The following is a 23,912-nucleotide window of genomic DNA, read 5'->3' as shown; positions in this document are numbered from 1 at the left end:
TGAATCCCTGGTCCTGTGTTTTCTCAGGGTTCAGAGCTCTGGAACAGTGGCAGAACCTCTCCCACACAGCCCAGTCTCTCCTCTGTCCTCTCAGAAAATTCTGCCGCTGTCTTCACTGTAGCTGTTTGTGTCCATTCCTTGTTCCACTTTGTCCACAGAGGTTGATAGGACAGAAGGTGTGATTTCAGTTCATGGGAAAGATCTCAAATTCTTCAAAGAGCTCAGCCTTCATCTGCCAACAGGTTAGGATTTCATGGACAGAAAGTCTATCTGTCTATCATGTCTCTCTCCTCTGTCTGTCCTCCACCTACTATCCCCTACCCACCTACCATCTCTGTCCCTGGGCCTGCAGCTCTCCTGCTGTCCACCTCTGCAGTGGGTCTCAGTCATGGTGCACTCTAGGGCTACAGCATCAGAAGCCGTGTAGTGTGTCTACTGCTTCAGTGCCTCCCAGCAAGGGCTGTCAAAAGTGGACTATCACATCTGGTTTTAGGAAATATTACCAGGGAGAAAATGTGTTCAATTTTCCTTTCTTAAAATAAAAATATCTCTGAATTGTAGCTACTCCTAGCCTTTCTAGAGAGAAGAGACATGAGACCCTCAGGCTGAGAGAGAATCAAATTTAACAGTTAAGCTTTCAGAGGCAGAAGATTGGAAAGATCTAATCTCTTTAATAGAAAACATAGAAAAAGCCACTATTGATTTCCTTAAGAAAGGTGGGGCACATTATACGTTCATTGCCCTTTTTACTTATTTTGTCCCTATTTAAAAATCCTGTGTCAAATATTTTGGTTGGTGTTTTCCCTGTAGTGAAGTAGAATGACCTCTTGAAGCGGAGGCCAGGTTAACAAACCCTTAGTGTCTAACATCTACAGACAGGTGGCTGAGCATCAAAACAGAGCAGACAAATGTGACCTACTTCCGAGACCTGTCTGTGTGGTTTTGTTAACTCACAGTTTCTCAGTTTCCTTGAAAATTGATTGTGGCTATTGATAAAGCAGATGGTGTTGGCAAAACAGCCAAAGCCTTTCTGGTGAATAGCAGTAATCCTTGAATGCTTGTTCTCCACCTGAGATTTAGTGCAAATTACAGAGCATGAAGATAAACAAGGAGGAGCCCTGGCTGTGCTGAAGCAGAGGAGCCTTTCCACAAAGCTGTGTTTAGTCAGGGTCAAACTGATAACTATCTCAGACCATTGTTTATATTTGCCTTATATAAATATATATTTAAAGTTTATTCCTTTTATGTAAATAACACAAAAATTGTCAAATCTAAATACTTTTATTTAAAGTTGATTGCAAGCTTTACTTGCATGTCTTTTTTCATGCAATTTTAAAAATCAAGTATTGGAGATATAAATAGGTACCCAAATTGCAGAAATGAAGTGTGGTATCTCATAGCACAATAGCAGTGACAGCCAGGTCCAGGACAGGTTCTGAAGAGTGGGTAGTGCAGATGTCAATCAACAGCATGCCTGTTTCTTCATTTGTGAAAGTCAGAATTCAGGAAACTTTCATTTCTTTGCCTTACTTCAAACTCAACACACCTGGGGTCAGGTATCATTCTTATTATGTCTCAGGCAGAGTGGACAAGGAAGGGGAGGTCAGAGGTAGCAAGAGTCAAGGTTGGAAACCAGTCATGACCTTGGATCTTTATGGGTGGGTGCCCCTCCGGTCTCAAAAGGTTTGGTCCTGTGTAAAGACTGCAGTGTGCTGGAGAGAACAGCAGAGTCATCCCAGACTCACAGAACCTCTCACATGTCCTGGTCCTATAGGCTTTGGGGGTTCAAATGTTAAACATGCATTCCACAAATTATGTCTCAGCAACTTTTTAAACATTTCAAATATACCATAGAGATCTGAAAGTCTTTGGATGCTAGCAAAAACCAGATTGTTAAACCAGAAACATTAACACTTATTCCACACTTGAATAATGTAAACTCAGAAATTAGTGATTCCCCTTGTATGCAAATATCCCCTATTTTTGAGCAATAATTCTTAAAATATGCACTTGTCATTAACAAACTACTTTCTTCAGGAAGCTCCTGAACTTGAACTGTTGAAACCTCACTACAAGTTACCAACTCACTTCACCCACAGGTAAGCTTTCAGATACTTTTTAAAAAATATTGTTTACTACAGATCATCTGAACTGCTAGGATCTGCAGGCTCTGGAACATCCTCTGGTTGGCACAATCAGGTTGGTGCACAGGTGTGAGGCAGCTAAGAAGTCACATCAGCCATCTGTACAACATTCAATCAAAGCTTTCTTGGTAGCCAAAGTGGAGCCTCATGGACATCACCACCTGGATGACCAACCACACAGGGTGGGCAGATTTCATTCTGGTGAAACTCTTCAGGCAATCTCAACACCCAGCTCTGCTTTGTATGGTCATTTTTTCTGGTTTTCCTGATGGCCTTGTCTGGAAATGTTGTCCTGATCATTCTGATACACTCCAGTTCCAAACTCCACACCCCCATGTACTTCTTCATCAGCCAGCTGTCCCTCATGGACATGATGTCCATCTCTATCACTGTGACCAAGATGCTCCTGGATGAGGTGCTAGGTGTGAGTACCATCTCAGTCCCTGAATGTGGGATAAAGATGTTCCTCCACTTGACACTAGTAGATTCTGAGTTTTTCCTTCTGGCAGCCATGGCCTATGAACACTACATGACCATCTGCCATCCACTTCGCTATCCAGTCCTAATTAACCATAGGGTGTGTCTCCTCCTGGCATCTGGCTGCTGGTTCCTGGGATCAGTGGATGCCTTCATGCTGACACCTGTCACCATGACCTTCCCATTCTGTACATCCCGGGAGATCCAGCACTTCTTCTGTGAAGTCCCTGCTGTGATGAAGCTCTCCTGCTCAGACACCTCGCTCTATGAGACACTCATGTACCTGTGCTGTGTCCTCATGATCCTCATTCCTGTGAAAGTCATTTCAGGCTCCTATTCCTGCATCCTCCTCACCTTCCACAGGATGAACTCAGCAGAGGGCAGGAGGAAGGCCCTGGCCACCTGCTCCTCACACATGATGGTGGTCATTCTCTTCTATTGTTTTGCGGTCTACAACTACATGCTTCCCAGCTCCTACCACACCCCTCAAACGGACATGGTGTTGTCAGTGTTTTACACCATTCTCACCCCTGTGCTGAATTCCTTAATCTACAGTTTCAGGAACAAGGATGTCACTGGGGCTCTGAGGAAAATGTCAAATGTGGGACCTGTCTTTCAGGAAACAGTAAAGTAGGGGATTTGGGTTCCATGGTTTCTCCTTCTCTCCACGTCAGATGATGAAGATCTCCTGGTGCCATCTCCTGGGCTCCTACTCCACAGTGCTGCATCCCTTTGCTCCTCTTATGGGTGAGCCTCCTGTGTCCCCTGCTTGTGCATTCAGGGTCTTTATGCAGCTCCCCTGGATCCACCTTATATACTTAAGTTGACAAGGACTTTCTCCTTCTAGGGGAAAAATCGTATTATTAGGAAACACATTGTTGATATTTAGAGGATGTGGTCAAAAGTGTTCAACTGATGACGTGCAGACAGAAAATAATCCTTTAAAGCAACAGGAGTTTCAGGGTTCCTCGTAGGTGTGTAGAAGTTAAAGGTACATGGGAATTAGTAGAAGTAATATTTATCCTGTTAATTCTCTGAAAACTTGAAATGCTGTATAAATATATAACCATGGAAGAGTTATATAACCAAAGATTCAATCTGTGTAGCTATTGTCCACTGATTCTTATCAAATATAGAGAGGTATGAATGAAGAGAAAAACTTGTATATATGTAGGTATAAAATGTAAAGTTGTAGAATTTGATATGCTGAATGTGATTACTGGAATGAGTGAACTCACACATTCATTACCTCACATCTTTACTCACATCTTTGCACTGAGCTCAGTTCACATACGCTCTCATGAAAAATTTCACACATACCACATGGTACTCTTAACCAAAATCCTTGTGCTATGTTTTATAATTCCAGATGTATTTGCATTGTAACTGAAAACTTGTCCTCCCTGTCATAATGTCCCTACCACCCGAGCCCTTGGCGACCACCACATTCTCTCTGCATCTGTTCCTCCTACTTAGATTCCACATAGACCTGAGGCCATGCTCAGCTGGTTTTTCTGTATCTGCCTTCATTTACTTGGCCTGGAGTTCTCCACCCGTGATATCTCAGTGGCAGTATCTCCTTCTGCGGACTGAGTGGCACCCATTCTATATGTTTATATGACTATAGATATAGACAGCTACATGCCAAGTCTTCCTCATCTATCCACCTCTGCCATAAAAGAAGTGGCTTCCATGTCTTGCCTCCTCTGGACACCAGCACAATAAAGATTGAGATCATGTTCTTGAGGAGCTTATTTCACTACCTTTGGATACAGACCCAGAAATGGAATCACCAAGTCCCTTAGCACTCCCATTTTTAGTAGATGCCGAAGGCTCAGACAGCTTTCAATTATAGCTGCCAGAATATACGATTCCTCCACAGGGTGCAAGCATTCTGTGTTCTCCACATGTTCTGCAATGCCTGACTTTGTGGTTTTGTCAATTACCACCCTGACGTGTGTGACCTGGTATCTCAAGCTGGTTTTAATCCCCTCTTCCTGATGACCCATGATGCTCAGCAGCTTTCCAATAACCTTTGGCCACTTGTCTGTCCAATTCAGAGAAATGCCTATTTTTTACTTGAATTATTTGATTTTTGCTGTCATGTTGCTTGAGTTGCTCTTGTAGTGTGGATTTTAACCCCTCATGTGGTATACAGTTCACCAATATTGTTTTCTGTTGGGTAGGCTGCCTGTGCATCTGGTTGATGTCTTTCTTTGCTGTGCAGAAACTTTCTAGCATCTTGTATTCATTCATTTTAATTTTTACATGTTGTAGATTGTGTTCTCTGGTGTTGTCCAGAATATCATTGTCAAGACTATGTGAAGGACTGTTTTCCTTTGTTATTTATTTAGAGATTAAAATTTCATGTTTTACACCTAAGCCTTATTCTACTTGATTTAAATTGTGTTTGTGGAGTAAAAAGGACTTACTTCTGTTCTCCTGAGGATGATGTCCAGCTTCTGCTGAGCCATTCACTGAACTGACTCTTCTATCCCACTCCTCATCCCTGGGACCCTCATGAACGACTGATAGCCTACCCATGAGTAGGTGAGTTTGGGGGCTCTTAATTCCATTGATACACACTTCTGTACTTAGGACAGTGCTGTGGTTTTATTATTGTAGTAAAAATCACTTGAAATGGAGCATTACAGAGGCTCCAGCCCTGTTCTTCTCATCAAGGCTGCTTTGGCTATTTGGAGAATTCAGGGCATCCCTATTGTTTTTAGGACACTACTTTTTATTTCTGTAAACAATGCCATTTACTGTAGTTATGAACCCATGAAATTACATTACATATTCCTCAGCTTATTGGCTGTGTCTGCTATTGGATTGGCATGCAGATTCTTCTCTTCACTAAGTAAACCAAATCTAGTGGCTGGAATACACTGTATTGGAATAAATAGCTATAAGTTATTGACCAAATTTTTTGAATGAATGAGTTATTAAAAAGTATATTTAACTTTGGAAGTTCATAGGTATGTGAAAGGGGCCATGACAACAGTCCCCAGCTTAGTGAAACCCAAATAAATTATTGCTGTCTCAGTAGTTAACTGTACAAAAGCAAAAAACAAAACAAAGAAACAAACAAAAAACCATCAACTTCATTCAATAGAAATTTGAAAGGGGATGATTTAGAAGATCCCAAAATGTGCAAAGAGTTTCCCTACAGAAACACATTGAAAGGAATCATTAAATTTGTCAAAATAAACACAAAGTTTATAAAATTCTGATGAAAATAACCACTGAAATTAAATGTTGTCATCCATACTACTCAGTTACTGTTTTGAATATATAAACCATTGTATATCACTGTATATTTATTAAGAAAAGATTTCACTAGAAAAAAAGTGCAAAGAACATAGTTCTTCCATAAAGTGGTAGTTATATGGAAAAACATGAAAAATCATATAAATATATTAGTAAGCAAGAAATGCAAGTCAAATATGACTCTAACAAATTTAATAGGTGGAAAAATACCATACTCCAGGTGGTGTAGAAATACCATATTTCAGCTGAATGTTGTAGCATGATTTGGTGGTTAACAGAAAGCAACTTATTGCTATATATCAAAATGTTTGGATGACTATTCCTTGGAGAGAATTACTTTACAAAATAAACTGTGCAACTGGTTGATGTTTTTAAGAGAGTGATTTCTGCAAAAGCATTTTTATTTCACCTCAGTTTATAATCGATGGCTTTGAGCATGGAAATACTGCACCTTTAGGAAAGGACTACATTCCTGTTTAAATCACCTGATACATAGTAACCACATTAAATCAGTTTAATAAAAGAAAACATCCCAAATTTCAAGCTGAAGAGACTTCATGCAAGGACTTGGATTCAAAGTGGCCATGACCTAAGTGAGGCTGGTGGAGCAGAAGGGAGCCTGTCAGATAAGGACCCCATTCCTCCCTCTGTATCTGCTGTGTGCTCTCTACTGAGTCTACGCCCAGCCACAGGCAGGATGCCATAGCGACCCAGGAGCCCAAGTCCTGTAGTGCTGCTGGAACACAAAATGCCTTCTGGATGCTGGAGCCTGGAGCCAACAGGGTTCCTGTTGTGCCCAGGTGCTTCAGTTGCCACGGACCATCTCCAGACAGGGAGAAAAGTCCCAGTTTCTTAGTTTCTCCCACACTTAAGAGGACACCAGGGCTAAATCCCACAGTGTTGCAGGAAACCAGGGGGAAAGGAGGCAGGATAAGCCATCAACAGGCTGAAGCTCTGCAGGTCACAGGTAGGTGCAGCTCAGGAGGCAGCCTGGCCAACAGTGTGTGTGTGTGTGGACCCAGGCTGTCACAAGACCTCCATATAAGGGTGAATGATAAGCATTGTTTCAGACATACATAGATAAAATGTTGAGAAGGATTTCACTGCAAATTTTGAGAGGGCACTGTTAAAAATAGCTGTTGAAAGATCTTGCTTCTTCTTTCTCTGTTTCATTGTAGCTGCTACAACAGGTGTACAATGAACAGATGTTTGAAACACTTGTAGTTTGTAGGCAGGATAGAATTTATTTCATTTTACTGCATAGGTAGTTATTGAACTCAGGGATTCATGCATGCTCAGCAGGAGCCATAATCCCTGAACTACACCTCCACTCTTAACATTTAAAGCATGATTTTTATCTGGGTGAATATATTACAGTAAACATTTAAATTTTCAATGAAACAGTTTGTGCTTTGAGACTTCTCAATAATTTGCATGTCAGTGGTTGAAATAAAAACAAATAGACTAAAATTAAATTCTAAATTACAATGATCTAGATGTCCAGTGAATGACAGGAAACAAAGAGCACAAGCAGGGAAATAAGAGAGTGAGGTGGACTTCTGAGGAGGACTCATTCCAGGCTTCCAGGACACAGAGGAAGTGATGCTTTTCATACACACACACACACACACACACACACACACACATGGTGTGTTTGATAAACCAATCCAGACTAACTCCTCCTACATGTCACTGGTCAGGCGTGGTAGACAGTGTGAGAGTGGAGAGAATTGTTAACATTGGTGAAGCCTGGAGTTGAACATAGAGGGAGACAGGACAAGATGAGGATGACCCAGAGCTGTGCCCCAGAGAGCTCTGCTGCTTCCTTAGCTCTAACTGCAGTGTCCCCCAGGCCCAAGAGGATGTGTGAACAGACATGTCTCAACAGTCCCCTGTGAACATCCTAAACCAGGATTGACACCACCCTCCTCTTCCTGGTGACTTAGCCAAGCCACACTCCCTGGCCATCTGGGTGAGATGCAGCCTCCTCTAAGGTGAGTTGAGCCAGGCAGGTCGCCCTGGAGCTCAGGGCCATGTCTGTGCTGGGCTTGCTGACCTGCTTTTGAGGTGCTCTGTTAGGTCCTCTCGGCATTTCCTCATCTTTCTCTATCACCTGTTTTTTTCTAAAAAAAAATGTTTTCACCATAAAACTTTCATAAACATTTATTTACTGTAACATCTTGAATTTTGAGTTTTTATTTCCAATTATTTATGGACATATAATGTTATATATTCCTTCTTATGCTTCAGATGGTGGTAGGAAGCTGCATTACTTGTCCTGCGACTGCAACTTTGCAGAGGAAGAAGGGCTGTCCTTGCTTCAGGTGGAGCTAACTCCTCAGGTTGCAGTAATGCTGGAAGCAAGTGTCCTGAGCAAATTTATGTTTCCCTGAAGAAACACGGTGAGTTGACCAGACCCAAGCTGTCGGTGGCAGAGGGAGGACACTGTTTTCCATAGGCACTGAGGCAGTGAGGTGCTCTGCTGCACCCTGGGGTGGGACACGGCCGTCCCTGGGATCACTTGTGTGATGTTAGGCAGAGACCCTGAGACCCTGGATTGTCAGTCTGTACTAGGAGGAAATAAGAAGAGTAGGACCTCAGAGGCTCTGGGGAAGGCAGAGCATGGTCAGCAATTCCTGGGTGCTTCTGGCTAATAAGGTGGCTCTGTGTTTGTCTACCAAAATTGTCACCAATTCCCCAAGTTAAACATGTGCCAGGCCTTTCCATTGAAACCTATGAAGGTGCCTAGAGAAGAGTAAGAGAGCAGGTGGAAAGGCCCAGGATGTGGAGCAGATTGGGTCCCTGGTCCTCTGTGTTCTTGGGGTTCTGGGCTCTGGAACAGTGGCAGAGCCTCTCCCTCACTGTTCCCTCTCTCCTCTGTCCTCTCAGAAAATTCGCCCCTGTCTTCACTGCAGCTGTTTGTGTCCATTCCTTGCTCCACTTTGTCCACAGAGGCTGACAGGAGAAAACGTATGATTTCAGTTCATGGGAAAGATCTCAAATTCTCCAAAGAGCTCAGCCTTCATCTGCCAACAGGTTAAGATTTCATGGACAGAAAGTCTATCTGTCTATCATGTCTCTCTCCTCTATAATCCATCTACTACCTCCTACCCACCTACCATCTCTGTCCCTGTGCCTGCACCTTTCCTGCTGTCCACCTCTGCAGTGGGTCTCAGTCATGCTGCACCCTAGGGCTATAGCATCAGAAGCTGTGTAGTGTGTTCACTGCTTCAGTGCCTCCCAGCAGGGGCTGTCAAAAGTGGACTATCACATCTGAATTAGGAAATACTACAAGGGAGAAAAATGTGCTTCAACTTTCCTTTCTAAAAATAAAATAACCTCTGAATTGTAGCTATTGCTTGTCTTTCTAGAGAGAAGAGACATCAGACCCTTTGGCTGCTAGAAAATGAAATTTAACAGTTAAGCTTTAAGAGACAGAAGACTGGAAAGATTTAATCTCCTTAATAGAAAACATGGAATAAACCATTATTGATTTTCTTAAGAAAGTGGAAATGTTCATTGCCCTTTTTACTTATTTTTTCACTATTTAAAAATTTTGCCTCAAATATTTTCGGTGGTGTTTTCCCTGTAGAGAAGTAGAATGACCCCAGAAGTGCAGGCTAGGTTAACAAGCCCTTTAACAGTGTCTAGCATCTACAGAGAGGTGGCTGAGGATCAAGACAGAGCAGACAAATGTGACCTACCTCTGAGACCTGTCTCTGTGGTTTTGTTAACTCACTGTCTCTCAAATTCCATGAAAATTGATTGTGGCTATTGATAAAGCAGATGGCATTGGCAAAACAGCCAAAGCCTTTCTGGTGAATAGCAGTGATCCTTGAATGCTTGTTCTCCACCTGAGATTGAGTGCAAATGACAGAGCTTGAAGAGAAACCAGGAGGAGCCCTGGCTGTGCTGAAGCAGATGAACCTTTCCACAAAGCTGTGTTTAGTCAGGGTCAAACTGATAACTATCTCAGACCATTGTTTATAATTGCCTTTATTTAAATATATATATTTAGAGTTTATTCATTTTATATAAATAATAACACAAAAATTGTCAAATCTAAATACTTTTATTTAAAGTTGATTGTAAGCTTTACTTGCAGGGCTTTTCTCATGCAATCTTATCAAGTATTGGATATATAAATAGGTACCTAAATTGGAGAAATGAAGTATGGAATCTCACAGTACAATAGCAGTGACAGCCAGGTCTATGACAGGTTCTGAAGAGTGGGTAGTGCAGATGTCAATCAACAGCATGCCTGTTTCTTCATTTGTGAAAGTCAGAATTCAGGAAACTTTCATTTCTTTGCCTCACTTCATCCTCACCACACCTGGTGTCAGGTGTCTTTCTCATCATCTCACAGGCAGAGTGGACAAGGAAGGGGAGGTCTGGGGTAGCAAGAGTCAAGGTTGGAAACCAGTCATGACCTTGGATCTTTATGGGTGGGTGCCCCTCAGGTCTCAAAACGTTTGGTCCTGTGTGAATACTGCAGTGTGCTGGAGAGAACAGCAGAGTCATTCCAGACTCACAGAACCTCCCACACGTCCTGGTCCTATAGGCTTTGGGGGTTCAAATGTTAAAAGTGCATTCCATGAATTATGTCTCAGCAACTTTTTAAACATTTCGAATATACCATATAGATCTGAGAGTCCTTAGATGCCAGCTAAAAACATATTGTTAAACCAGAAATATTAACATTTATTTCACACTTGGAAAATTTAAACTAAGGAATTAGTGATACCCCTTGTTTGCAAATGTACCCTACTTTTTTTGAGCAATGATTCTGAAAAAATGCACTTGTCATTAACAAACTACTTTCTTCAGGAAGCTCCTGAATTTGAGCTGTTGAAACCTCACTACAAGTTACCAACTCACTTCACCCACAGGTAAGCTTTCAGATACTTTTTAAAAAATATTGTTTACTACAGGTCATCTGAACTTGCTAGGCTCTGCAGGCTCTGGAACATCCTCTGGTTGGCACAATCAGGTTGGTGCACAGGTGTGAGGCAGCTAAGAAGTCACTTCAGCCCTCTGTAAAACATTCTATCAAAGCTTTCTTGGTAGCCAAAGTGGAGCCTCATGAACATCACCACCTGGTTGATAAACCACATAGGGTGGGCAGATTTCCTCCTGGTGTGACTTTTCAGGCAATCTCAACACCCAACTCTGCTTTGTGTGGACATTTTTCTGGTTTCCCTGATGGCCTTGTCTGCAAATGCTGTCCTGATCATCCTGATACACTCTAGTGCCAACCTCCACACCCCCATGTGCTTCTTTATCAGCCTTCTGTCCCTTATGGACATGATATCCATCTCTATCACTGTGACCACGATGCTCCTGGACCAAGTGCTGGTGTGAGTACCATCTCAGTCGCTGAATGTGGGATACAGATCTTCCTCTACTTGACACTAGTAGGTTCTGAGTTTTTCCTTCTGGCAGCCATGGCCTATGACCACTACATGGCCATCTGCCATCCACTTCACTATCCAGTCCTCATTAACCATATGGTGTGTCTCCTCCTGGCATCTGGCTGCTGGTTCCTGGGATCAGTGGATGGCTTCATGCTGACTCCTGTCACATGACCTTCCCATTCTGTAGATCCTGGGAAATCCAGCACTTCTTCTGTGAAGTCCCTGTTGTGATGAAGCTCTCCTGCTCAGACACCTCGCTCTATGAGACACTCATGTACCTGTGCTGTGTTCTCATGCTCCTCATTCCTGTGAAAGTCATTTCAGGCTCCTATTCCTGCATCCTTCTCATCATCCACAGAACGAACTCAGCAGAGGGCAGGAGGAAGGCTGAGGCCCCCTGCTCCTCACACATGATGGTGGTCACACTTTTCTATGGTGCTGCCATCTACACGTACATGCTTGCCAGCTCCTACCACACCCCTCAGAAGGACATGGTGGTTTCTGTGTTTTACACCATTCTCACCCCTGTGCTGAATTCCTTAATCTACAGTTTCAGGAACAAGGATGTCACTGGGGCTCTGAGGAAAATGTTGAATGTGGGACCTGTCTTTCAGGAAACAGTAAAGTAGGGGATTTGGGTTCCATGGTTTCTCCTTCTCTCCACGTCAGATGATGAAGATCTCCTGGTGCCATCTCCTGGGCTCCTACTCCACAGTGCTGCATCCCTTTGCTCCTCTCAGGGGTGAGCCTCCTGTGTCCCCTGCTTGTGCATTAAGAGTACTCATGCATCTTCCCTGGATCCACCTTATAAACCTAAGTTGACAAGGACTTTCTCCTTCTAGGGGAAAAATCGTATTATTAGGAAACACATTGTTGATATTTAGAGGATGTGGTCAAGAGTGTTCAACTGATGACGTGCAGACAGAAAAAATCTTTTGAAGCAACAGGAGTTTCAGGATTCCTCGTAGGTGTGTAGAAGTTAAGGGTACATGGGAATTAGTAGAAGTAATATTTATCCTGTTAATTCTCTGAAAACTTGAAATGCTGTATAAATATATAACCATGGAAGAATTATATAACCAAAGATTCAATCTGTGTAGCTATTGTCCACTGATTCTTATCAAATATAGAGAGGTATGAATGAAGAGAAAAACTTGTATATATGTAGGTATAAAATGTAAAGTTGTAGAATTTGATATGCTGAATGTGATTACTGGAATGAGTGAACTAACACATTCATTACCTCACATCTTTACTCACATCTTTGCACTGAGCACAGTTCAAATATGCTCTCATGAAAAATTTCACACATACCACATGGTACTGTTAACCAAAGTCCTTGTGCTGTGTTTTATAATTCCAGATGTATTTGCATTGTAACTGAAAACTTGTCCTCCCTGTCAACATGCCCTACCACCCGAGCCCTTGGTGACCACAACCTACTGTCTGCATCTGAGTCCCTTCTACTTAGATTCCACGTAGCCCTGAAGCCATGCACAGCTGGTCTTTCTGTGTCTGCCTTCATTTACTTGGCCTGGAGTTCTCCACCCATGGGATCTCAGTGGCAGTATCTCCTTCTGTGGACTGAGTGGCACCCATTCTATATGTCTATATGCCTATAGATATAGACAGCTACATGCCACGTCTTCCACATCTATCCACCTCTTCCAGACAAGAAGTTGGCTTCCATATCTTGCCTCCTCTGGGCACCAGCACAATAAACATTGAGAACATGTATTGAGGAGCTTATTTCTCTAACTGTGGATAGTGACACAGAAATGCGATCACCAAGTCCCTTAGCAGTCCCATTTTTAGTAGATGTCGAAGGCTCAGACAGCTTTCAATTATAGCTGCCAGAATATGTGATTCCTCCACAGGGTGCAAGCGTTTGGTGTTCTCCACATGTTCTTCAATGCCTACCTTCGTGGTTTTGTCAATAACCACCCTGACGTGTGTGAACTTGTATCTCAAGCTGGTTTTAATCACCTCTTCCTGATGATCCATGATGCTCAACAGCTTTCCATAAACCTTTGGCCACTTGTCTGCCCAATTCAGAAAAATGCCTATTTTTTAATTATTTGATTTTTGATGTTATGTTGCTTGATTTGCTCTTGTAGTGTGGATTTTAACCCCTCATGTGTTATACAGTTCACCAATATTGTTTTCTGTTGGGTAGGCTGCCTGTGCATCTGGTTGATGTCTTTCTTTGCTGTGCAGAAGCTTTCTAGCATCTTGTATTCATTCATTTTAATTTTTACATGTTGTAGATTGTGTTCTCTGGTGTTGTCCAGAATATCATTGTCAAGACCATGTGAAGGACTGTTTCCCTTTGTTATTTATTTAGAAACTAAAATTTCATGTTTTACACCTAAGCCTTATTCTACTTGATTTAAATTGTGTTTGTGGAGTAAAAAGGACTTACTTCTGTTCTCCTTAGGAAGATGTGCAGCTTCTGCTGAGCCATTCACTGAACAGACTCTTCTATTCCACTCCTCATCCCTGATACCCTCATGAAAGACTGATAGCCTACAATGAATGGTTGTGTTTGGGGGCACTTAATTCCATTGATACACATTTCTGTACTTAGGACAGTGCTGTGGTTTTACTATTGTAGCAAAAATCACTTGAAATAGAGCATTCTGGAGGCTCCAGCCCTGTTCTTCTCATCAAGGCTGCTTTGGCTATTTGGAGAATTCAGGGCATCCCTATAGTTTTTAGGACACTACTTTTTATTTCTATAAACAATGCCATTTACTGTATTTATGAACTCATGAAGTTACATTACATATCCCCCAGCATATTGCCCGTATTTGCTATTGGATTGGCATGCAGATTCTTCTCTTTACTAAGTAAACCAAATCTAGTGGCTGGAATACACTGCATTGTAATAAATAGATATAAGTTATTGACCAATTTTTTTGAATGAATGAGGTATAAAAAAGCATTTTGAACCTTGGAAGTTCATAGCTATGTGAAAGGAGCCATGCCAACAGTCCCCAGCATACTGCAATATAAATAAATTATTGCTGTCTCTGCAGTTAACTGTACAAAAGCAAAAAACAAAACAAACCAACAACAATAACAAAAAAAAACTCAACTTCATTCAATAGATATTTGAAAGGGGATGTTTTAGAAGATCCCAAAATGGGTAAAGATTTTCCCAACAGAAACACACTGAAAGAAATCATTAAGTTTGTCAAAATAAACACAATACTTTAGAAAATTCTGATGAAAATAACCACTGAAATTAAATGTTGTAGTCCATACTACTCAGTTACTGTTTTGAATATATAAAGCATTGTATATCACTGTATATTTATGAAGAAAAGATTTCACTAAAAAAAATGTGCAAAGGACATAGTCATTCCATAAAGTGGTAGTTACATGGAGAAACAGGAAAAATCACATTGATATATTAGTAAGCGAGAAATGCAAGTCAAATATGATAACTCTAACAAATTGACTAAGGTGGAAAAATACCATATTCCAGGCTGGTGTAGAAATACCATATTCCAGCTGGATGTTGTAGAATGATTTGATGGTTAACAGAAAGCAACTTATTGCTATATATCAAAATGTTTAGATGACTGTTCCCTGCATGGAATTACTTTACAAAACATACTAAGAGAGTGATTTCTGCATAAGCATTTTTATTTCAGCTCAGTTTATAATCGATGGATTTGAACATAGAAAATCTGCATCTTTAGGAAAGGACTACATTCCTGTTTAAATCACCCAATACATAGTAACCACATTAAATCAGTTTATTGAGAAGTCTCAAAACACAAACTTTTTCATTGAAAATTTAAATGTTTACTGCAATATATTCACCCAGATAAAAATCATGCTTTAAATGTTAAAAGTGGAGGTGTAGCACAAGACAACATCCCAAATTTCAAGCTGAAAAGACTTCATGCAAGGATTTGGCTACAAAGTGGCCATGACCTAAGTGAGGCTGGTGGAGAGAAGGGAGTCTGTCAGCTAAGGACCCTATTCCTCCCTCTGTATCTGCTGTTCACTCTCTACTGAGTGTGGAGACTATATGCCCAGCCACAGGTAGGACGCCATAGCGACCCAGGTGCACACATTCTGCAGTGCTGCTAGAACTCAAAATGCCTTCTGGATGCTGGAGCCTGGAGCCAACAGGGTTCCTGTTGTGCCCAGGTGCTTCAGCTGCCATGGACTATCTCCAGACAGGGAGAAAAGTCCCAGCTTCTTAGTTTCTCCCACACTTGAGAGGATGCCAGGGCTGAATCCCACAGTGTTACAGGAAACCAGGGGGCAAGGAGGCAGGATAAGCCATCTACAGGCTGAATTGCTGCAGGTCACAGGTAGGTACAGCTCAGGAGGCAGCCTGGCCAACAGTGTGTGTGTGTGTGTGTGTGTGTGTGTGTGTGTGTACCCAGGCTGTCTGTCACAAGACCTCCATGTCAGGGTGAATAATAAGCATTGTTTCAGACATAGATTAAAAAAAAGTTGAGAAGAATTTCATTGCAAATTTTGGGAAGGAACTATTAGAAAATAGATGCTGAAGGATTTTGCTTCTTTCTTCCTCTATTTCACTGTAGCTGCTACAACAGCTGTACACTGAACAGATATTTGAAGCACTTGTAGTTTGTAGGCAAGATATGATGTATTTCATTTTACTGCATAGCTAGTTATTGAACTCAGGGCTTCATGCATGCTCAGCAGGAGCCATAATCCCTGAGTTACACTCCACTCTTAACATTTAAAGCATGATTTTAATCTGGGTGAATATAATACACTAAACATTTAAATTTTCAATGAAACAGTTTGTGTTTTGAGACTTCTCAATAATTTTCATGTCAGTAGTTGGAATAAAAACAAATACTTTAAAATTAAATTCTAAATTACAATGACCTAGATGGCCAGGAATGACAGGAAACAAGGAGCACAAGCAGAGTGGTAAGAAAGTGAAGTGGACCTGTGAGCAGGACTCCTTCCATGTTTCCAGGTCATACACTCACACACACACACACACACACACACACACACACACACACGGTGTGTTTGATAAACCAATCCAGACTAACTGCTCCTACATGTTACTGGTCAGGCATTGTAGACAGTATGAGAGTGAAGAGGATTTTTAACATTGGTGAAGTCTAGAGTTGAACAAAGAGGGAGACAGGACAGGATGAGGATGACCCAGAGCTGTGCCCCAGAGAGCTCTGCTGCTTCCTTAGCTCTAACTGCAGTGTCCTCCAGGCCCCAGAGAATCTGTGAACAGACATGTCTCATCCAGTCCCTTGTGAGCATCCTAATCCAGGAGTGATGCCACCCTCCTCTTCCTGGTGGCTTAGCCAGGCCACACTCCCTGACCATCTGGGTGAGGCGCAGCCTCCTCTGAGGTGAGTTCAGCCAGGCAGGTGGCCCTGGAGCTCAAGGCTATGGCGGGGTAGGGCGTGCTGACCTGCTGTTGAGGTGCTCTGTTAGGTCCTCACGGCATTTCCTCATCTTTCTCTATCACCTGTTTTTCTGACATGCATTTCCGGAAGGTCACAGCACTTGACAATCCGATCAAGGCCATCACAGGTCGGTCCCCATATACTGGATGAATAATACTTCTCATCTGGTTTAGGTCTCTTCTGCAGCAAGGGCTTTACATGTGCATGATCATAAAGGATGCAATTAAATGATTTGTATACTCCGTCATTCACATAATACATAAAGGTCTGTTCACTTGCCACATCTTCATCATCAGAGCCTCTCTGTTCCTTTAATACGAGTTTTTTGGCAATGATATTAACTGCAAGCATGAAAGCTGAAGCAACATAATATCTTCCTGGTTCAGCTATGATTCTCACTCCAGAGTCTGATGGAAAGTATTTGTCCAGTACTGGATTGATCACACTGGTGATCTCCTCAAACTTAAGCTTCACATCCTCAGATCCAGGGAAACCACCACCAATATCCAGCCGACACATGCTGAAACCAGCCTCAGCTCCCATGTCAAAGACACAGCGGGCGTCAGAGATTGCCTGCATGAAGGTCTCAGGATCAGTGCAGCCACTCCCCACGTGAAAGCTGACACCAATGACATCAATATTTAATTCTTTAGCTCATTCCAAAAGAAGTCTGCTGGTTTTGAGTGTGGCACCGAATTTAACACTGAGATGACAGACTGCTTTGGAGTCATCCGCAAAACCAACTTTGCCTTTGGATGTGCTCTGGCAACCTTCATCAACTCAACTTCACTGTCAAAAGTCATCATTTGGACTCCAATACTGGCAGCATGTTTAATTTGAGACATCTGCTTACAAGGATTTGCATAGATAATCCTCTCTGGAGGCACTCTGAGACTGCACCAACTGTATTTCAGTCTTGCTAGCACAGTCAAATCCTGTCCCAATGGCAGCTAAGGTCTTCATTATGGCTCTGCTATCATTGCGTTTGACTGCATAAAAGGGGGTAACACGAGGAAGAGCTTTTAACTATCTTAGATGTTTCTTTAGAATGTCTCCAAGGTCTGCGACATAAAAGGCATCCTTATCTTCAGAAGAAGACACTTCATTAATTTTTTGGTCCAAAATGTCCTAAGCAGTAAAGCCTTCATCAAGGAAGTTGCAGTCAAACTCTTCATTACTAAAGTTGTTCATGGCTCCTGGATAAGCCTCAGAAATGCAACAAGATGGAAACTAAGAGATGAAATTTAAAGAAATTATTTCCAGCTTCTCTCAAAGGTAATTCTCTAGGAATTCCAAACCCTGTGTCCTCGGTCCAGCAGTGGAAATATTCTCAGAGCGCCAGGTGCGCAGGCCGGTCCCATGGAGATGCCGCTGCCCCAGCTGTGCCGCGCCGGAGCCAGAGCCCGAGGTCGCTGGACCGCCCCTGCCGCGCCCATCAGTCGCCTCGCTCCTGCCCGCCCAAGACGCCCGCCCCGTGTGGCGCCGAGCTGCTGGCTGAGGGCGGCCGGCAGCGGCGGCTGCACGGACTGACCAAAAGTACAAATTTCTCACGTAGGAAAAAAACCTGTTTAAAGTTATCTAAAAAAGCACAGTAAAATCAGAAATATATTTCAAAATTTAGGAATATAAACATTTTTCCAATTACAAATTTCAAAGGCAGGTTAACATTTTTTTATTTTTATTTAAGTATAGTACGATATCTAACTTGCCTCTCTTACTTTTAGTGTTGTCTTCTTCATATTTTGTTTAATAGATGCATTCCTGCTATAATGTATGTTTATATGTCTTATTTTTAAATTTATCTGGTATTTACAATATCTATATAAAATATTTAGTTTTAGATTTTATTATTCTTTGATACACATGGTGGTGGGAATTGAACACACTTTTCATGCTTAGTAAATGCTCTACAACCTAAGTCACATACCCCACCCTCAAGTCTATTCTGGAGAGATATGATTTTGTTATATGATTGAAGCTATTACCAACAATTAGCTAGGGGATGTTCTTATATACTGATGCTAGTGTTAAATATTTTTTCAAGTATAAAAAAGATTATTAAGCTAAATGAAAATTGATTAATTCAGAACATGATATTTATAAAGTTTAAATTTGTTTATACATATATCTTAATGTGTTAAAAATATGTTCTATACAAACTTACTACAAAATTTCTCTAGGAGACATATTATTGCTCAGCAAAAGGTTTTAGAGTAGAATTCAATGGTAACACTACAGAAGTTAGGATCAGGGTAAGTGCTGAGTACTCTTTTTTTTGAATATGTGAACCTATACTAGCAGCAATTACCAGTTCCCAACTGGCAACTGGCCTTGTGCAGCTCTTGGAAAATTTGGGTTAAAACTAACTATACAATTTAGTCACACATTATTTACAGATTTGGCAAAAAGTACCTGTTCCCACATCTGCATATTCCTAAAAGTTTGGACATTGTCTTAGTTTACCTTGTATTTCTAAAACTTCTTTAGTTGTGAGGCAAATACAAAGTATCAACAGATTTGTTTAAGAAAATTGATTCACTTGTTTGAATAGTGAGATAATGTTTCTAAAAAATATTCTTAATTATTTTTAAAAATTAATTTTGATAGCATCCATTTTCTTTTAGAGTTTTGTATATATTATTTCAAGTTCTCCTAGTTTTTAAGGGTGTGGCTTGAAAAATCAGCTGAAATCATTTTTGTTTACTTCTAAATATAACCAGTCATTTTTTCTAGCTGCTTTTAAAATTCTGTTTTGTTTTGTTTTTTGTAGATTAGGCATTTGGCATACATATATATAATATATATTTATATAATTTTTTTTACCTCTTAGATCATCTTGTCTATGAATTTTCTAAATTCATTCCTTGATATTTCCTGTACTGTAGTATCAGTGGAGTCTATTGCTAAATTATTCTGTTTTTTTTTTTGATGTTTTTATCTCTCTTTTTTTTATTGTTTAAGTGTCTACCCATATACACAAATGGACCTGAAGCAGTGGGGTTTTTACTGTACCAGCTTTTATCCTGTAGGTTTCCAGTGCCTCAGAGATGAGGGGGAGTCAAATAACTGCAAAAACCTATGCATATAACACATAGGATTAAATTAAGTACTTAGTTCCTATTATGACATCTACAATGTTGATTGACACCATAAACAGGAATTGTAGGGTAAACAATTTCTATCAGTAAAGATACTATTTAATCATGAATTTTGTCCATTGTAAACTCAAACAATTGGTATTACCTATGAGCTCTAGTGTTTTAACTGCTTCTAGAGAATTAGTGGTGGGGTCTGATATTTTACAAACTAACCAGTGGTAAGAGAAGTTAAAAATAGTGGTAAATAAGAGGAAAGAAGAAGAAGATATCAGAAACACAAAGATTTGCAATTTCAAAATAAGGCTGATCTATAGACAACATAGGGTGCATTGTTTATGAGGAGGAAGAAAATAAATAAAAGTAAAAGAAAAAATAGAGGAAGAGTGAAAGGGAGAACAATGAGTCTGGCTTCTTGGTGTATCTTCTATTCATATATAAATTTTTAAATTAGTGCATTATAGACGTACACAACATTTAAATTCACCCTGCTTTATTTATAGATTTACAGAGAGAGTTTGGTTTGTTTCATTCTACTTTTCATCCCTCTGTCCTCCCTGCCTTCCCTATAACCCCTTCCACAGATATCTCTGCTATTTGTGTTGGATTCTCCCCTTTTTCATTATGTGGTCAAGTATTCACATATGAGGGGGAAACATTTGACCCTTGGCTTTCTGAGTGTGGCTTATTTCACTTAGAATTGTGTTCTCATTTCATCAATTTTCCACCTAGTGCCACCATTTAATTCTTAATGACTAAGTAAAACTTTATTGTGTATATACACCAGGTATTCTTTATTCATTAGTCTGTTGATGAGTATGTTAGCTGGTCCTGTAGTTAGGTTATTACGAATTGTGTTGCTATAAGCACTGAGGTACCTGTGTTTCTATAGTATACTGATTTCAGACATTTGGATATTTACCAAGGAATGGGACAACCAGGTCAGATGGTGGTTGTATTCCAAATTTTGAAAGGGATATTCATATAGTTTTAAAGGATGGCTGTACTAATTTGCAATCCTATCAACACTGCATTAGTGTAAATTTCACCTCATAATATTCTTTTTAAAAAAAATTCTTTTCGAGCAGCCTGCAGCAGGGCCCCGGAGATCCAGGCCAACTGATTCGCGTGGCCTGCCCTGCGGCTACAGAAGGCGTGGCGCCTCAGTGAAGCCATTAACTAGCAAGCAGGGAGGTTAGGGAAGGCCATTAGGTGGAATCCCACCAGCCAAGCCCACACGGACCCTTGGGCCGAGCACGGGATCTCAGAAGGGGAAGGAAGCGGTACAGTCCCATCCCCCACAGCGGACACTCCACCGAGGCAGTCAGAGGCCACCATCCGGGAAAGCTGAAGGATACACCACCACTCTCCAACAGCTTGCAACATCAAAACAGCCAGCAGCAGGACCCCGGAGATCCAGGCCAACTGATTCGCGCGGCCTGCCCCGCAGCTACAGAAGGCGTGGCGCCTCAGAGAAGCCATTAATTAGCAAGCAGGGAGGTTAGGGACTGCCATTAGGTGGAATCCCGCCAGCCAAGCCCACCGCCCACGCCCGGAACAGGCCCAGCGACCTGCCAGCATTGTAGTCACGACACCCCAATTGGAATAGGGACAGAGCAGAGCCGCCTTCCACTCCCGGAACAGGCCCAGAGAGCCGCCAGCGTGGTAGACACGTCACCCCAATTGGAGTAGGGGCACAGCCGCCGCCCGCACCTGCAAGGGAGACTTTTCAAGTATACAAGAGCAACATAAATAAATAGGGGGTAAATTTCAAAACACAACAGTTGCACCAAGCAGAAAGAAACGCGAGCAGTATGAAAAGACAAGGAAAGAAAGGACCACAAGCAATGCAGGTCAACTCAACTTTAGAAGAGGTAATAGCTGCAACAGATGGAATATCAGATAAAGAGTTCAGGATATATATGCTTCAGATGATCTGGAGTCTCAAGGAAGACATGAGACAGCAAAATCAGACAATGAAAGATCACATTGACAAACAAATCCAGGAAGTCAAAGATCAATTTCACAGGGAGATAGAGGTAATAAAAAACAAACAAATTGAAATTCTAGAAATGCAGGAAACAATAAACCAACTTAAAAACTCAATTGAGAATAATACCAGCAGAGTAGATCACTTAGAAGAGAGAACATCAGACAATGAAGACAAAGTATTTCAACTGGAAAAGAACATAGACAGCTCAGCAAGTCTGCTAAGAAACCATGAGCAGAACATCCAAGAATTATGGGACAATATCAAAAGACCAAATTTAAGAGTCATTGGGATACAGGAAGGCACAGAGCTCCATTCCAAAGGAATAAACAGTCTATTCAGTGAAATAATACGAGAAAACTTCCCAGAATTGAAGATTGAGACAGAATCCCAAATCCTAGAAGCCTACAGGACGCCGAATGTGCAAAATCATAAGAGATCCACACCTAGACACATTATAATGAAGATGTCCAACATACAGAATAAGGAGAGAATTTTAAAAGCTGCAAGAGAAAGAAAGCAGATTACATTTAGGGGTAAACCAATCAGGATAACAGCTGATCTCTCAACACAGACTCTGAAAGCTAGAAGATCCTGGAATAACATATTTCAAACACTGAAAGACAATGGGCTCCAACCAAGAATCATGTATCCAGCGAAATTAAGCTTCAGGTTAGAAGATGAAATTAAAACCTTCCACAATAAACAAAAGTTAAAAGAATTCGCAGCTAGAAAACCATCTCTTCAAAAAATCCTTGGCAAAACATTACAGGAAGAGGAAATGGAAAACAACATTGAAAACCAACAATGGGAGGTAGGACAGTAAAGGGGGGAAAGTAGTCATAGAGGATAACAAATCAGGTTTAGTAACATCAATAAACAAATATGGATAGAAGAACAAACCATATCTCAATAATAACCCTAAATGTTAATGGCTTAAACTCACCAATTAAGAGACACAGGCTAGTAGAATGGATCAAAAAACAAGACCCAACAATATGCTGTCTACAGGAGACGCATTTGATAGGAAAAGATATACATAGACTGAAGGTGAAAGGTTGGGAAAAATCATATCACTCATATGGACCGCGGAAACAAGCAGGAGTGTCCATACTCATATCTAATAAAATAGATTTCAAGCCAAAGCTAATCAAAAGGGATATAGAAGGACACTTCATACTGCTCAAGGGAACCATACACCAACAAGACATAACAATCATAAATATATATGCCCCAAATAATGGTGCAGCTGTATTCATCAAGCAAACTCTTCTCAAGTTCAAGAGTCTAATAGACCAACATACAATAATCATGGGAGACTTCAACACACCTCTCTCACCACTGGACAGATCTTCCAAACAAAAGTTAAATAAGGAAACTATAGAACTCAATAACACAATTAACAACCTAGACTTAATTGACATATATAGACTATACCACCCAACATCAAGTAGCTACACTTTTTTCTCAGCAGCACATGGAACCTTCTCAAAAATAGACCATATACTATGTCACAGGGCAACTCTTAGACAATACAAAGGGGTAGAGATAATACCATGCATCTTATCTGATCATAATGGAATGAAACTGAAAATCAATGATAAAAGAAGAAAGGAAAAAGCAAGCATCACCTGGAGAATGAACAATAGGTTGCTGAGTGATCAATGGGTTTTAGAAGACATCAAGGAGGAAATTAAAAAATTCCTAGAGTTAAATGAAAACACAGACACAACATATCGGAATCTATGGGACACACTGAAAGCAGTTCTAAGAGGAAAATTCATTGCTTGGAGTTCATTCCTCAAAAAAAGAAAAAACCAACAAATAAATGATCTCATACTTCATCTCAAAATCCTAGAAAAAGAAGAGCAAAACAACAGCAAAAGAAGTAGAAGGCAAGAAATAATTAAAATCAGAGCTGAAATTAATGAAATTGAAACAAAAGAAACAATTGAAAAAATTGACAAAACTAAAAGCTGGTTCTTTGAAAAAATAAATAAAATTGACAGACCCTTAGCCATGCTAACGAAGAGAAGAAGAGAGAGAACCCAAATTACTAGCATACGGGATGAAAAAGGCAACAGACACTTCAG

The 23,912-nt window shown here is 40.9% G+C and overlaps 3 pseudogenes; 2 read left to right on the top strand and 1 right to left on the bottom strand.

Moving 5' to 3' along the window:
- The first annotated feature begins 2,291 nt into the window (after window positions 1-2,291).
- Window positions 2,292-3,255, top strand: LOC144249196 (olfactory receptor 2T29-like; annotated as a pseudogene).
- Window positions 3,256-10,973: 7,718 nt separating this feature from the next.
- Window positions 10,974-11,934, top strand: LOC144249188 (olfactory receptor 2T29-like; annotated as a pseudogene).
- Window positions 11,935-16,779: 4,845 nt separating this feature from the next.
- On the bottom strand, window positions 16,780-17,925 carry LOC144249339 (ornithine decarboxylase pseudogene; annotated as a pseudogene).
- Window positions 17,926-23,912: the final 5,987 nt, after the last annotated feature.

This window comes from Urocitellus parryii, chromosome 11 (genome assembly GCF_045843805.1).
Source record: "Urocitellus parryii isolate mUroPar1 chromosome 11, mUroPar1.hap1, whole genome shotgun sequence".
Lineage (NCBI taxonomy): Eukaryota > Metazoa > Chordata > Mammalia > Rodentia > Sciuridae > Urocitellus > Urocitellus parryii.
This window is presented reverse-complemented; position numbering and strand designations above follow the sequence as displayed.